Source organism: Panthera tigris, chromosome D1 (assembly GCF_018350195.1).
Source record: "Panthera tigris isolate Pti1 chromosome D1, P.tigris_Pti1_mat1.1, whole genome shotgun sequence".
Taxonomy (NCBI): domain Eukaryota; kingdom Metazoa; phylum Chordata; class Mammalia; order Carnivora; family Felidae; genus Panthera; species Panthera tigris.
The window spans coordinates 72,562,073-72,576,415 of NC_056669.1; the positions used below are offsets into that span (position 1 = coordinate 72,562,073).

The 14,343-nt window shown below is 45.9% G+C and overlaps 1 protein-coding gene and 1 non-coding gene across 4 annotated transcripts in view; one reads left to right on the forward strand and one right to left on the reverse strand.

Moving 5' to 3' along the window:
* Positions 1–14,343, reverse strand: part of PLEKHA7 (pleckstrin homology domain containing A7) — a 219,311-nt gene that overhangs the window by 200,547 nt on the left and 4,421 nt on the right. The gene's annotated exons all lie outside the window — the stretch shown is intronic.
* On the forward strand, positions 14,120–14,192 carry TRNAQ-CUG. Its single transcript has one exon. It is a non-coding gene; the product is annotated as a tRNA-Gln (tRNA).

Below are 14,343 nucleotides of genomic sequence, written 5' to 3' on the forward strand. Positions count from 1 at the left end.
GCACACAGAGCCGCTTCTGATCCTCTGTCTCCCTCTCTCTCTCTCTCAAAAATAAAAACATTTTTTAAAAATAAAAAATAAATTTAAAAAAATGAGGGGAATAATACCCCTTTGGGGCTACCACGAAGATTAAAGCAAATGATGTGTGAAAAATGTTGGTGATATTTGATCTGATTCTATTGAACCTCTTCCATGCCATCACCTCGCCCCGCCCCACCCTTCCTACCTGCCCACTAGGAGAGGAAGCTGAGCCATCAGGAAGACCCCCAGCTCACACTCTTCCCTCCTGTCAGGCTCAGTACCAGAAGCCCACTCCTACAGGCCGAGCAAGATTTCCCAGCCATCTTACACATGGCCTCAGGCTCCAGCTCACTAGAAACAACCAGCACCTATGGGTCCTCTGCGGCAGCTTCTGCTGCCTCATGTCCAGGGGATCTCTCTGCTGGTGGCACCGGCCTCACAGGGCCATCATGAAGGGTCAGCAAGCACACAGAAGGTGCTGAATAAGTGGTGGTTACATAATTACAGAAACAAGCATGAGGCACTCCCTAACATCAGATTGCAAACCAGAAAACACCATGAGGCGCAATGGCTAGAGAGCTCCAGTTCACAAGCAAGCACATGCCATCTTCGCAGTTTGTCAGACTCACAACCCCAGGATATTTTAATTTTTTTTATTTTTACTTTATTTTTGAGAGAGAGAGAGAGAGAGCATGAGCAGGGGAGGGGCAGAGAATGAGGGAGACACAAAATCCAAAGTAGGCTTCAGGCTCTGAGCTGTCAGCACAGAGCCTGATGCAGGGCTCAAACTCACAGACTGCGAGATCATGACCTGAGCCTAAGCTGTTGCTCAATCGACTGAACTACCCAGGCACACCACAACCCCAGGATATGTTTAAAAGTCCTGCACAAGGACCTTCAGCAGATCCTGCATGGAAATTATCTGCTACAGAAATAAGTCCTAAAGGCCTCAGAGAAATCAGACAGACCAAAGGAAAATAAGGCAGTGGGCCTAAGAAAGTGAAAGCCACCACTTTTACTTTTTCCCATTATCTCTGGGTGGCATTTAGGGAAGTCAGGAATCAGGGTGGGGAGATAAGGGAGGGGAAGGGTGTTACTATCTGTCAGATAATTGTGTCTATGAGAAATTATGACACTTTATAAGGAACAAAAACCTATATAAAGAGTTTTTCCTCCAAGTCTTCTTCAATCGGACTTGATAAATACATAGGTTCTACTAACTTGACTCTAGCTTCTTCCCCTTACTGCCCCTCACAGCACCCCCACGCCCACCTCTTTCCCCCAGAAGACTGAGTATGCAGCCTGGGAACCAGACTTCCCATAAGCTGGGTGGGGCTGAGGTCACCCATGACAGGGCTTCTGCACGTTGCCCAGAGCTGAGGAGGGACCAGATAAGCAGTGCGAGGGTGAGGGTGACTCTTGCCCTTCCAGGGGGTCAGGTTTTAACTAGGTCACCCCTCAGAGACTCACACCACCCACTCTTTATCTCTATCTCTTTCTATTTTAAGTCAGGAGTGCTGCCAGGCAGTGGTATGGGTTACCTGCCTTCTCCTCTTTTGGAGGCCAACCCCTCACCTGCTGGGTGGGATCCCTCAGAGGCTCCAACCTACTTTCTCCATCCCCACCACAGCGGATGCCCAGCACCCCCAGTATATCCCACCCTCCTGCCCCACAACCATGGTGGGGCCCTAGTCACACCCCTGCTTATACCCTGGATCCACACTGTCCTCAGGACAAAGCCCCAGCTCCTCTTAGCAGCCTTTTCTGCACCTCCTTTCTCCCCCTCTCATGTCTTAAACATGTCATGTTCTCTTACAGCTCTGCCCATGCTGCTTCTCCTCTCCCTTGAATGTCAGACTCTCTCTTGTCAACAAATCCCTGCTTGTTTTTCAAGGTCTAGCTCAGGCTCCCCTTCCCCACCAGAAAGTCTTCCCTGGCCACCCCTCCTCTGTGCCCCTCCAGTCCCCATGCTTTTCTTATCAAATCATTTGTACAGTAACCTCTAACCATTGTTCCCACCAGAGATCAGGCTCCCAGGTTCCTGGAGGACACCAATGGCACTTTGATTCATTAATTGAATGCTTACTATGTACCAGATACCTTCTGACACCCAGCAATATAGCAGTGAACACAACAGAAAATTCCTGCCCTCATTGAGGTCATATTCTACTGATAATAATAGCCAACACAGGATAATACTTTCTACGTTCAAGACTATTCTGACTACTTTACATGAACTTACTTAATCTCCAACACAATTATTATCATCTCCACTTTATAGACGAGGAAACTGACACTCCAGATTACATAACTTGCTCAGGATCCACAAGCTAGTAAGTGGCAGGGCTGGGATTCAAACCCAGGCAATTCAGTACAAGACCATGCTCCCAAACCTGGGCCAGAACCTCTCGATACTATTTTCTCTACTCTGACTTACTCATTTGGTATACGGTGTCCAGGCCAGTGCTTGGCACACATACAGTGCTCAGGAAAAGTCTGCTAAATGAAGGGACCCTTGAATGACAAATGCTAGTTCCCCTGAGGCACCCACTCCCTATCTTGTCCCCACCTAATCCCAATTCACAAAACCCCCCACGTCTTCCCTGACTCTTCCAACCCCTGAATTGTGTCCTCCTGGACATTCCTCTCCATGCTGCCCCCACACTATTTACCTGACACTTAATGACATACCACTTGACCATCCTATCACATAAAGCTGTGCAGATATCTTGCTTCACCAGCTCCCTGGGCTTCCTGACATCCCCCAGAGTAGAACAAATATGGTGCCAGTACAAGGCAAAAATGGATACACAAACGTTAAACTGAATCCAGACTCCCCTCTCCATTTTCTCATTATCACCAGAGCTATTTCTCCCCTTGCCCAGGAGAAGCAAGTCAGAGCTTGGGTCTGACACAATCTTTGCTGCAACTATATCCAAATTGCCTAAACCATCAGCTGTAACAGCCAAGGTCATAACTAGGATACAGCTGTGGTTAAAAACAGCAAGTAGAGGTGGACATTTTTTAATCCTCACCAAAATGCATGTATCAGGGGGGCACCTGGGTGGCTCAGCTGGTTAAGCATCCGACTTCGCCTCAGGTCATGATTTCATGGTGAGTTCGAGGTCCACAATGGGCTCTCTACTGTCAGCGCAAAACCCACTTCAGATCCTCTGTCTCCCTGTCTCTGCCCCTCCCCCACTACCTCTTTCTCTCTCTTAAAAATAAAATAAACATTAAAAAAATGCATCGGGGGGACCTAGGTGGCTTAGTCGGTTAAGCAACCAACTTCAGCTCAGGTCATGATCTCATGGCTCATGAGTTCGAGCCCCAAATAGGGCTCTGTGCTGACAGCTCAGAACCTGGAGCCTGATTCAGATTCTGGGTCTCCCTCTCTCTCTGCCCCTGCTCCGTTCATGCTCACTCGCTCTCTTTCTCTCTCTCTCAAAAATAAATAAACATTAAAAAAAATTTTTTTTTTACTGCATCAGGATGTTCAAAGCCCTCTATAGAAAATGCCTGTAACCGAGAATCTAAGTTGGTCAGTACACAACTACCTTCTGTAGAAGTCTCTGTGGGATGTAAATCAAGGAATTACCCAAATATGCTTGGATCAGTCAGCCATTGCAGAGAAAAGCCATTGCAGAGGAAAGTGTTCATGGAAATACTTGCTAAAATTTACTGAACTATATTATGCTCTGGGAATTGGGTATTTAACATGTCCATACTTCCTCAACCTACAATGGAGTTATGTCCTGATAAACTCATAAATTGAAAATATTGAAGTCAAAAATGCATTTAATACATCTAACATATCTAAAGCCATAGCTTAGCCTAGGCTAACTTGAATGTACTCACAACACTTATGTTAGCCTACAGTTGGGCAAAATCATCTGACACCTATTTTTATAATAAAGCCTATTTTATAACAAAGTGCTGAATATCTCATGTAATGTATTGAATACTATGTCAAAAGTAAAACACACACACACACACACACACACACACACACACACACAAATGGATCTATGAGTACAGAATGGTTGTAAGTCTATCAGTTGTTTATCCTCATGATCTCGTGGCTGACTAGGAGCTGCCCAGCATCACCAGAGAGTGTTGCAATGCCTATTGCTAGCCCGGGGAAAAGATCAAAACTCCAAATTCAAAGTATGGTGTCTATGGAATGCGTATCACTTTCCCACCATGGTAATGTCAAAAAATCACAAGTTGAATCAGTATAAGTCAGGGGCTATCTGTGTTATTCTCATTTAACCACTACAAAAGACCTACAGGGCAGATACCAGCATTTGTTCCATTTTGTGTAGAGGTTAACTCGCCTGAGTTCCACATCCACAAAGTTGGATTGCCAAGCCTATGTGCTCAACTTCAACCCTGTATTTCCCTTACCTACCTCAGCACAGCCCATCATGGAGCATGATAGAAAAAGGCCAAGCGGGGCTCAGAGGGATCATCAGGACTCCCAATTAAGGACAGCAGGGAATGATGCCTGCCCTGCCACCTAACACCTGTGTTGTGTATTCCCTGACCTGCCTGAACCTCATATTCCTCATGAGTAAAATGAGGATCAGATAAGATAATACCTACCTCATAGGGTTGATAGAATTAAATGAGCCCATGTCTGTTAAGCCCTTAAAACGATGCATGTGGTAAAAACTAAACATTTGTAAAATAAGCAAATAAGGGCTCAACAAAAGCAACTGGCTTCTCAGTGTGACAGCCCCTCTGTCCTAGCACTCAGCTTACTGAACCCCCAAACCAAGCCAAATCCAACATAGACCTTAAAGAAAAACCAAATGCTCAAACCTTTCCATGGACTCAAGAAGGCAATCAGCACCAATCAGTCCTCCTAGCCCCAAGGAGCAGCCTTGAAAGGCCCAGCGAGATCATTGCACAACACAGTTATTACATCTTAAATCACTAGGCTCCTAAGACACATGGAGCTTTTGAAATAAAAAGTGTGTTTTGGATTCTAATTTAAATATCTATCTATTCACAGAATAGGAAGCCAATTACTTTCCTCTCCCCCAAAGAATTAATATCCCCTCTGAGTTTTATAAACCATCTGGTGCCAAACACACAAACACGTCTACACGTTTTCAGGTGAGGAGGGCTAAGAGAAGCCGACTGAGTGCACTCCAGCTCCCACCCACACACCAGGGCTTAAAAAAATGTAATTATTCAAAGCTTCGGTAAATGGATGTAATTTCAGGTACCACCAATTCCATTTAGAAATGCGTTAATGGGTGCAGTGATTATAGATATTTAGCTTCACAGCATTCATCTATTTTTTTTAAATCCTCAGGTCAAATTGTGTTGAGAAAAAAAAATGTCTCTGAACAATTTCATGGGCAGGGAAGGAAACCTTTTCCCCTCCCAGGGACCGTGATCACGGATTTTGTGGTCCGTTTCCAACCCCAATTTACTCCCAGCTCCAATCAACCCTCTCTCCTTTGTATGTCTGCCAGTGTCAAGAAGGTCATGCCAAATGTCAGATCAACCAACCCACACCAATTTGGTCGAGTATTGGCTCTGTGCCTGACGCTGTTCCCAAAGAGCCGGCAAGCTATTCATGACACTGAGTCACAATCTTGCCCCTACTCCATCTCCCCCAAGACCAGCTCAGGGAAGACTGCAACACCAGACACCCCTACAACTTCCTCATCATCACTACTGTCTGCTGGGACACATTTGTTCTCCCACCCAAAGCAGCATTCCCATTTCTCAACTTAATTGCAGCCTGCTTGCCTGCTCTGGCTTTCAATGTCAATCACTCAGAACAACTCACCCCTTACTCCAGGCCTTCCTCTGCCCTCAGAAGGATCTCTAAGTGGTCATGGGGTTCTGAGATGTGGATATGCCAACTCACCCTCACCCCAAGCAGATGTAGTCACCACTCAGTGGTCACCCGCAAGACCAGCCCTACCTCCTACCTCTAGGACCACCAGCATCATCTGGGCAGAGGGGAAGAGCAGCACATTCCCAACCTCCATGGAGGAAACCAGAGGCCCACCAGGGGCCAGGGACCTACTCTGGGCAAGAGCGTGGGCACTAACAGACAGCAGTACCTACCGACACCTTCTCAAGGTCCTTCCCCCAGCTTCATCCAATCAGTTCCAACAGAGGGCCTCCAGTAAATGAAAGGGCTCACAACCTGAGCACCTACCATGTGCTGCAAGAGCTGCAGACAGGCCATCACATTAGATTCTCAATAAATTCTCAATCATGCTAAGGAAAGCAGCATTATCATTATTGTACAATATCATCATTGTGGGGAAGCTGAAGCTCTGAGGCGTTTTCATTTTCAGCGTCCATAGAATCCCCATGGAAATTGTAATGATGCTGATTTCCAGTCCCCCCACCCCAAAGTTCTGACTCAGCATTCTAGAACAGTTTCTACTTCATGTCTACCCTCACTACTCCTTCATCAAATGCTCTAGTAGAGAACCAGGGTTATTACCTAAAAAAAAAAATTAAAAAAAAAAAAAAAAAAAAAGAGCTAGATGCCCTACCCGGCAATGCAAACAGAAATACTAACATCTGGGAACCCTCTCACCAGGGGGTGGGGGTGGGGGATGAAAGGGTAGTATATCAAAACTGCCATTTGGAAAATGTGCTGATCATAAGTACGAGAAACCTATTCATTTTCTCTCTGGTTGGACACAGCCACACAGTGCTTCAAAGATGAAGAATCATTTCTTTGATATTTAGCACCATTTAGTGCCCAGCTTCCTTTTAAAGACAAGTCTCAACAAGGAAATACAATTCTCCCTCCTGCTAGTCTGATCTTAGGAAATTTCTCCAAAGAGAACAAGTTATAGTTCCTCTGCTGACTGTGTCACACTTCACCACGGGAAGGGGCTTCCTTCCTAGGAGTAAGAATAATAGTTAATTCTTACACAGCACATGTGGCTTGCCAGGCACTAAGTCAACAGCACAGCTGTATCCCATTCTATAAGATGAAGAAACATCTGAAGACACAGAGAGGTTTAAGTGATCTGTCCAAGCTGGCAGCAGAGGCAAGATTTCAACCCTGGTATGCAGACTCCAGAATTCATGTTGGATAACCCCTGACATGGCAACAGGATTTGGGGGAACCCCTAGGACAATATCTCCAATTACTCCACTCTGCTGAAGCCAAGCTACTAGTGAAGGGTGTTATCTAGGACCAGTCCCTATGCCTCAACTTAGCACCAGGCTCTTCAAGATGCAGACAGGCACACACATACGTCACCTTCACCCCCACCCCCTAGCTCTTTCCAATTTCTTCCACTGGCCTCTCTTGCCTTGGACTGCCCACTGCTACCTGGCCTTCCTCATACTCAACCTCTGAATCTCCCCAGGGCCCTGTCCTCAGGGACCCCAGCCCCAGTCACCCATACTGAAATTGTCCAAGGTCCCTCCCCCGCTCCTGGACTGGGCACTCCTGGAGGGCAGAGATGACATCTATTTTTCTCCACAGCACCCAATGTGGAGACTGGCAAACAGGAGATGGCTCATCAGAGTCTGGTGACTCAACTGATGAATCCTGGACCAAAAGCCATCGAGTCTGATTAAACGGCTCCTCTAGTAAGGTGCTCACCACCCCTCAAGGTGGCCCACTGGTTCCATCTGTGGACATGCACAGACAACTCAGTTTGCAACTGAAGAGGATATGATTATTGCAAAGGTTACTGCACTGATGTACAACATTGCTCTGGCTCCACTGCTGCTAGGAAGGAGACTGTCTCACCTCCCCCTTCACCCACAGGGAGAGAATGCCGGAGGCTGTGCAGCCAGGTACCTGGGTAGAGGCCTTGAAAGGGCCCTCTGTCCCCTCTATCCCCGAGCACACTGCACCCCACCTGCACTGCAGACTGTTCCAGGGAAGCACAAGAGGTAGCCAGCAGCCCTGGAAGAGACTGCATGCTAACTCCAAGCTGTCAGACCTCAAGAGGGTGAGGGCTCTGCCTTGGCAGAAAAAGCCCCTGAGAAACCCTGAGAACGCTGACTGTGACTCTGGAAACACTCTTCTGGCAGAACCTGAAAGAGACAGCCTGGCTCTAAGAAGGCTTAAGAGGCTCATCAGCCCCTAAGCTGTGGTCAGCTGACATCTGGGGAGGGTGGGGGGTAAGAGTCTGCTCTCCCAGAGCACTAAGGGACCTGCCCACTGGCCCTGCCTTGGGACCATCCAACCCACTGATCACTCATCTACCCTGCAGGGGACTTTCTGAAGGAGGCCCAAGAGGAATTCTGCCTTTGGGTTATCGGGGAAGGTACAGATGACCAATTTGGGGGGGATAACTCTACAGGAGGATTCAGTACAGAGCGAGTGGCTATGGGGGTCAGAAGACACCATGGTAGAAACAGCACACAAACTTGGAGCCAAGATGACTCTGGTTCAAGTCCCAGCTCCCCTACTGATGCTCTGGCATCAGGAAGATCTTTGAACTCCTGTCCCTCCCCCAGTCTCCACTACTTGATCTGTAAAATGAGGACAATAAAAATAACTGCTTCTAAAAGGAATGTATATATTTTTCAACTATAGAGCACCATGAAGATTATTACTGTTGACATCTGTGGGCCAGGCAGCATCAGACAATAAGTCTGTCTTTCAGCAGTCAGAGCCGATAGCCAGGTGGTCACCCAGATTAAGGAGCAGACATCTGTGCAGCCTTCTAAATGCCCAGGAAACAGCCAACCCAGGAGCATTTTCACACCTCATTACCCTGGGCTCTTGGTTCCCAGGTCCCTGCAGCCTGGACAAGGTACCTGTGGCCTTGGGACTGCATAGCCCTGATGGTCAAGGTTACGTAGTGTTGTTGTTTTTAACTAACTTTGAATTTGGAAATCATTTTAAACTTAGAGTTGCAAGAATAGCACAAGGAACCTCCACATACCCCTCACCCAGTCTCACCCATTGTTAACATGTTGTGCCATTTGTTCTATCATCCACTCCCCTCAACACACACACACACACACACACACACACACACACACAAACACACACACACAGTTTTTTCTCAGCCACTTAAGAGCAAATACTTCAGTATTTCCCAAAAATGAAGACAACCTTTTAATAACCATAATGGTTATGCAGTTTTTATTAGTCCAAGTTCTGAGTTGAGTCCTATAGTTTGCATGATCCTGACCCAGGCAACCCCAGTTTGAGGACACTAGATTTCTCCATCAGCAGCTGAATGTAATTAGTACTTAGAATGCACATTTCTACCCTACCTCATAGCTGTGTACATGTACAAAGAGGCGCTCACATTTATTGGGCATTTACTAGGTGCCAGGCACTTGCAAAACCATTTACATCAATTAATTCATGCAATCCCCACATTTATCCCTATTTCATTGGTGAGGAGAAAAGGCTTGAAAGGAGTAGGTAACTTACCAAGGACAGGGAGCTGTAACTGGTGGGACTGGAATTAGAATCTGAGAATCTGGAGCCCATGCACCTGCCCATGCACGTACCCACTGCCTCTTTAAACACACTCCCACCACATATACAACCCCTATACATTTTTCTTCATGATTAAGTTGTGCTATGCTTTGGCTTCCAGAAAAACCTGGCCAGCATCCAGGTGACCGGGAGTAGGCTAGATGGGAGACAGAGGGGTGGTCTGGCACAACTCAGTTCAGGCAAAAGACGACCTGAGATCACAACAGCTGCTGATGTTGTCTTCCTTGGGGCCTGTACATTCCTCTTCGGAGACGCATCACTCAGAGAGACTGGAAGACCAATGAGCAGTCTCCCTACACTTCCCTGTCCCTTAAGACTGAACAGGGGAATTGGTGTACCCAAGAGTATATGTTTCTGTTTAGGAAACCACAAAGCCATACGACAAACATGATGCATCTTGATCTTAACAGAAAATACAGGAAGGAATTTTATAGTAAGTTAAATTGAGGGTAAAGTCTACATGGAGTTTTGGATAGTACCCACATTTTGAGGACGTTTACTACCATCCAATCTCCCAGGCAAGTTGGACTTCATCCTCTTCTGTCATTTGTCTGTGGTTGAAAAATCTGAGAAGCCCTTGTCTGAGACAACGAATTGTCCACCTCTTCTCTGAACCCTGAAAAGGCTGACCTAACACAGCATGCAGCTTTAGGAAGTCATTTTCCCCTCTGAGCCCACTTTTCTGCATGAAAAAAATGCAATAATTGTGAGCCTCCAACCAGATAACATTCATGAAGCACTCTGTAAACAATGAAACATTAACCCAAAACACTTCTCGTTTCAGAAAATTGAAACAAATGTTTCGACAGCCACTTAAAAACAAAAGGCAAATAAAACCATATTCCTCCACGTTTCTCCCTCTGCCAATACTTATGCAAGACACCATGCCAGTTTACTGAGCAGAGAGATTCAAACCCATGCTCTCTTCTGAAGAGACAGGAAAACGGGAGCCAACACCTCATTAAATCACAAAATAATCCACATTGTGATGTGCTTTCTCAAAGAGGCTCCTTTTTCTGAAGCCCTATTTTAAGAAGCCCACAGTTTACTCCCATAAATATCGAGAGAATGGACAAAGTTATATCAATGCACCTGAAACCTACACCCACCCTCTTCACACACACAGCACTGTAAATCCGGAGTAGCACCTCTCCCACCATCCATCCCTGTCCTTTCTCTGAAACACATCCCTCCCAAGGGTAAAGAGCCTTAATAAAGAAGCAACTTGCAACTGTTTTTCTTAAAGAGGTTTTCCCAGATCTTTTCTGGGATGGTTTTGAGAGCGTGATACAAATCACAGCTCTTAATCCTTCCTTCTGCTTTCTGCACAACACCACCGTTGTTCCTTATACACAGGACCTAACGTTTCAATCCCTGCGCCAGTTTTCACTCTTGATAAAATAACCAGGAAACGAAACGTAAAGTGTGGGGTTATGCCAAAACTTGCCAAGCTGGGAGAGCCTTTTCTTAACTTTCAACAAGAGGCTTCAGAATTTCCAGTTTAAGTAGATGTATGCTGCAGTTTCACAGAAATTCTTTACACGATTGTTGCTTTCAGGTTTGAAATAAAGTTTCTGGGACTACTGTTCCCAGCGATGAGAAAGATGACAAATGAGAAAGATGGCATATAAATGAACCAACAGGTTGGCACTGTATAAGACAAATTTTACTAACATGAAGTCCAACATTTGTCTGGGGAGAAAAATGTGGCAGACAAGATAGACTTCTTCCCAGAGGGGCCTTGAAAGCTGTCCCTTGCATGATGGCATAATTAAATCTCAAGAGTGCAGCTGCCTGGCCCTTCCAGTATTCACAGACTTTTCCCAAGGGCCTTCTATACCTGGTGCCTTACAGCCCACTGAGGGTGGGCTGATATTCTGTCATCCCTGGTTCAGCCTTCATTCCCCAACTCCTCTCTAACTTTCAGAGAAGGGGCGGCTGGGTGGCTCAGTCGGTTAAGGTTAAGTGTCTCAACTTCAGCTCAGGTCATGATTTCACGGTTTGTGAATTTGAACCATCAGGCTCTGTGCTGACAGCTCGGAGCCTGGAGCCTACTTCGGATTCTGTGTCTCCCTCTCTTGCTGCCCTTCCCTGCTCATGCTCGCTCTCTCTCTCTCTCTCTCTCTCTCTCTCTCAAAAATAAACATTAATTTTTTTTTTAAATTTCAGAGAAAATGGGTTTGCCGAATACAAAAACACACTCTAGATATTTAGCATTATCTCTAGAAGAATAACTCTTCCGAAGGAGTTTAGCTTAAGGCCTTGGCTCAGGCCTGATCCCCACTCCCTGCCTCCCTGGGACATGTTCTTAATTCCCAGCCACCTAGAGCCCCAAGCCCCACCCAGCCGTCCTGCTCCTCATTCCTGTCCAGGAGAGCCTGACCACCAGCACTCTTGCCCTGTGGTGGGTCAGAGTGGGCATGGTGGTGGTGGCTCAGTGTACAAGGTCATTACCCTCATATTTGCATTCAAAACATGGTATTCCACAATATAGAGATAAACCTGAGAGTCATGATAATAATTTAAATTTTTATTATTTGTTTTTACTTAGTATGACATTGAATAGCCAATAAAAAATACCATGACAAGTTGAGGGGAAAACTACAGAAGAAAGGAAAAAGTTTTATACTTTAATACATTTAAAGGCACCTTTTTCTGGCTTTTTGAACAAGTGGCCCTGCACTTTCATTTTGCACGGAGTCCTGCAAATCATGCAGCCAGGACCTGCTGCAGTCCAAAGGGCTGGGGAGGGGAAAGTCGGTCTTGCTTCAAGCCTCAGAAATGTTTTTCCCATTAGCCTCACCGGTCTCACTTGGGCATGGGCACCCACAAGGAGAATGGCACCTACATAGGCTGGCCCTGCAAAGCTCCAAAACTAAAACTGAGGAACCTAAAGCTAGAAGAGGACACCAGGGCCTGGCACCAAGGAGGGAGACAACCAGCAAGGGAACACCAACAGATATCCCACTCTCCAGATGCAGAGCATGAGGTTAGAAGTGAAGAAGCCAGAGGAGGCCAGATCCTACAAGCACTGTTCTTGACAACAAGCATCTACATCCGAGAAGCCTGGGATCCAGGCACCAGATGTAACAGGCATAGTTCTGGGCTGCTTCGCATCTTTTACCTTGCCCAGTCCCCCCCCAAACCCCTGATCTCTTCCCCAACAAGGAGTTTTGCAAGACCTGGAATATTTACTAAACTCACTGAGTCCCTCAAAACATTACTGCTTCAATAAATACCAAGTGCCTACTCAGAGCCCAGAGCTGGGCTCGATACCAAAGTCTCAGAGATGCAGAACAGGATACCAGCCTTCAAGGAGCAATCTTGGCACAGGCACGGTCGCCAAGACCCCTCCTCTCTGCCATTCATTCTCTTTATCAACTCAGGACCTATTCAAAGACTGCTGTAAGGAGAAGCCAACCCACGGGGTGCCACAAAACCCCCAAAGACCAGCCCAGTGTAACATTCTTGCATTCAAGGCCTGTTCTAGAACTTTACTCTCTGGGGTCTCACGTTTGAAAAGGCTGTGCCTGCCAAACTGCTTTTACTAATTAATAATTAATGTCTTCCATTGCTTACTAATCAGACACTTGCACCACTACCAATCAGCTCAGGAAACCAAGAGCTGCTGCCTTTCTCAGGTACCTCAATCCTCAGCAAAAGCAAAGAAGAACTCTGGCCCTGTGAGCCTTGAACAGCCTGACTTAGAGCAATGGCACCTGGCACAGGCTCCTTCAAGTATCAGTGGTGGCTCTCACCTGTGACCTGGGGTCAGAGCTACCACCACTGCTGTGGTTATTAGAGACTGAAGACCTACTTTTGGTCCCAGGTCTAAGCACTCCAGCCAAATCACTGAACCCTCATGGACCTGAGTTTCATCATCTGAAGAACAGGATAATCTCTGCTCTTCTGCTGCTACAGGCATCAAGTAAGAAAAGGTACCAGAAAAAAACCACCTGCCCTTTGCTTTTGGAATGCCAAGATTACTATGAGTTTCCACATCAGTAAACTGGGACTAGTAACAGCTCCTACCTCAACAAATTGTTGTGAAATTTAATCACATAATAGTTATAAAACAGTTCTTGGAATTTTTCAGACTTGAAAAGAAGAGGCTATTACATAATTGCTACTACTATTGTTGCTGTTGCTGTTAATGACACTATTATCTCCATTAATATTATATCTTGCTACCTGGATGAGAGACCCATGGGAAAGTAGAAAAGTTTTAGAGAACAAGAAGCCTTCTTAAAAAGGATAGTAGCATCACCAAGTCTAGAACTGGGGGAAGCAGGAGTAGATTCCTCTTATGTTTTGCCTCTAATCCAAAAGTGAACCCAAAGTGCAGAAATCAAAACCAAAATGTTCTGCCTTAGCTCAAGTTTTTATGGCTTAAGAAATGTTCTGTGGGGGCACCTGGGTGGCTCAGTCAGTTAAGCATCTGACTTTGGCTCAGGTCATGATCTCACGGCTCATGGGCTCGAGCCCCGTTTCGGACTCTATGCTGACAGCTCAGAGCCTGGAGCCTGGAGCCTGTTTTGGATTGTGTCTCCCTCTCTCCTACTCTCTCTCTCTCAAAAATGAATAATAAACATTAAATTTTTTTTAAAAAAATAAGAAATGTACGGTGGGGGTGCCTGACTGGCTCAGTTGGTAAAGCATGAGGCTCTGAATCTCAGGGTCCTGAGTTCGAGCCCCACATTGGGTAGAGATTACTTTAAAATAAAATACTCTGGATTTTCTCATGTACAGCAGGGCTAAAGAACCTGGATTAAAGAAACGATTTTTTTTTAATTTTTTTTTTCAACGTTTTTTTATTTATTTTTGGGACAGAGAGAGACAGAGCATGAACGGGGGAG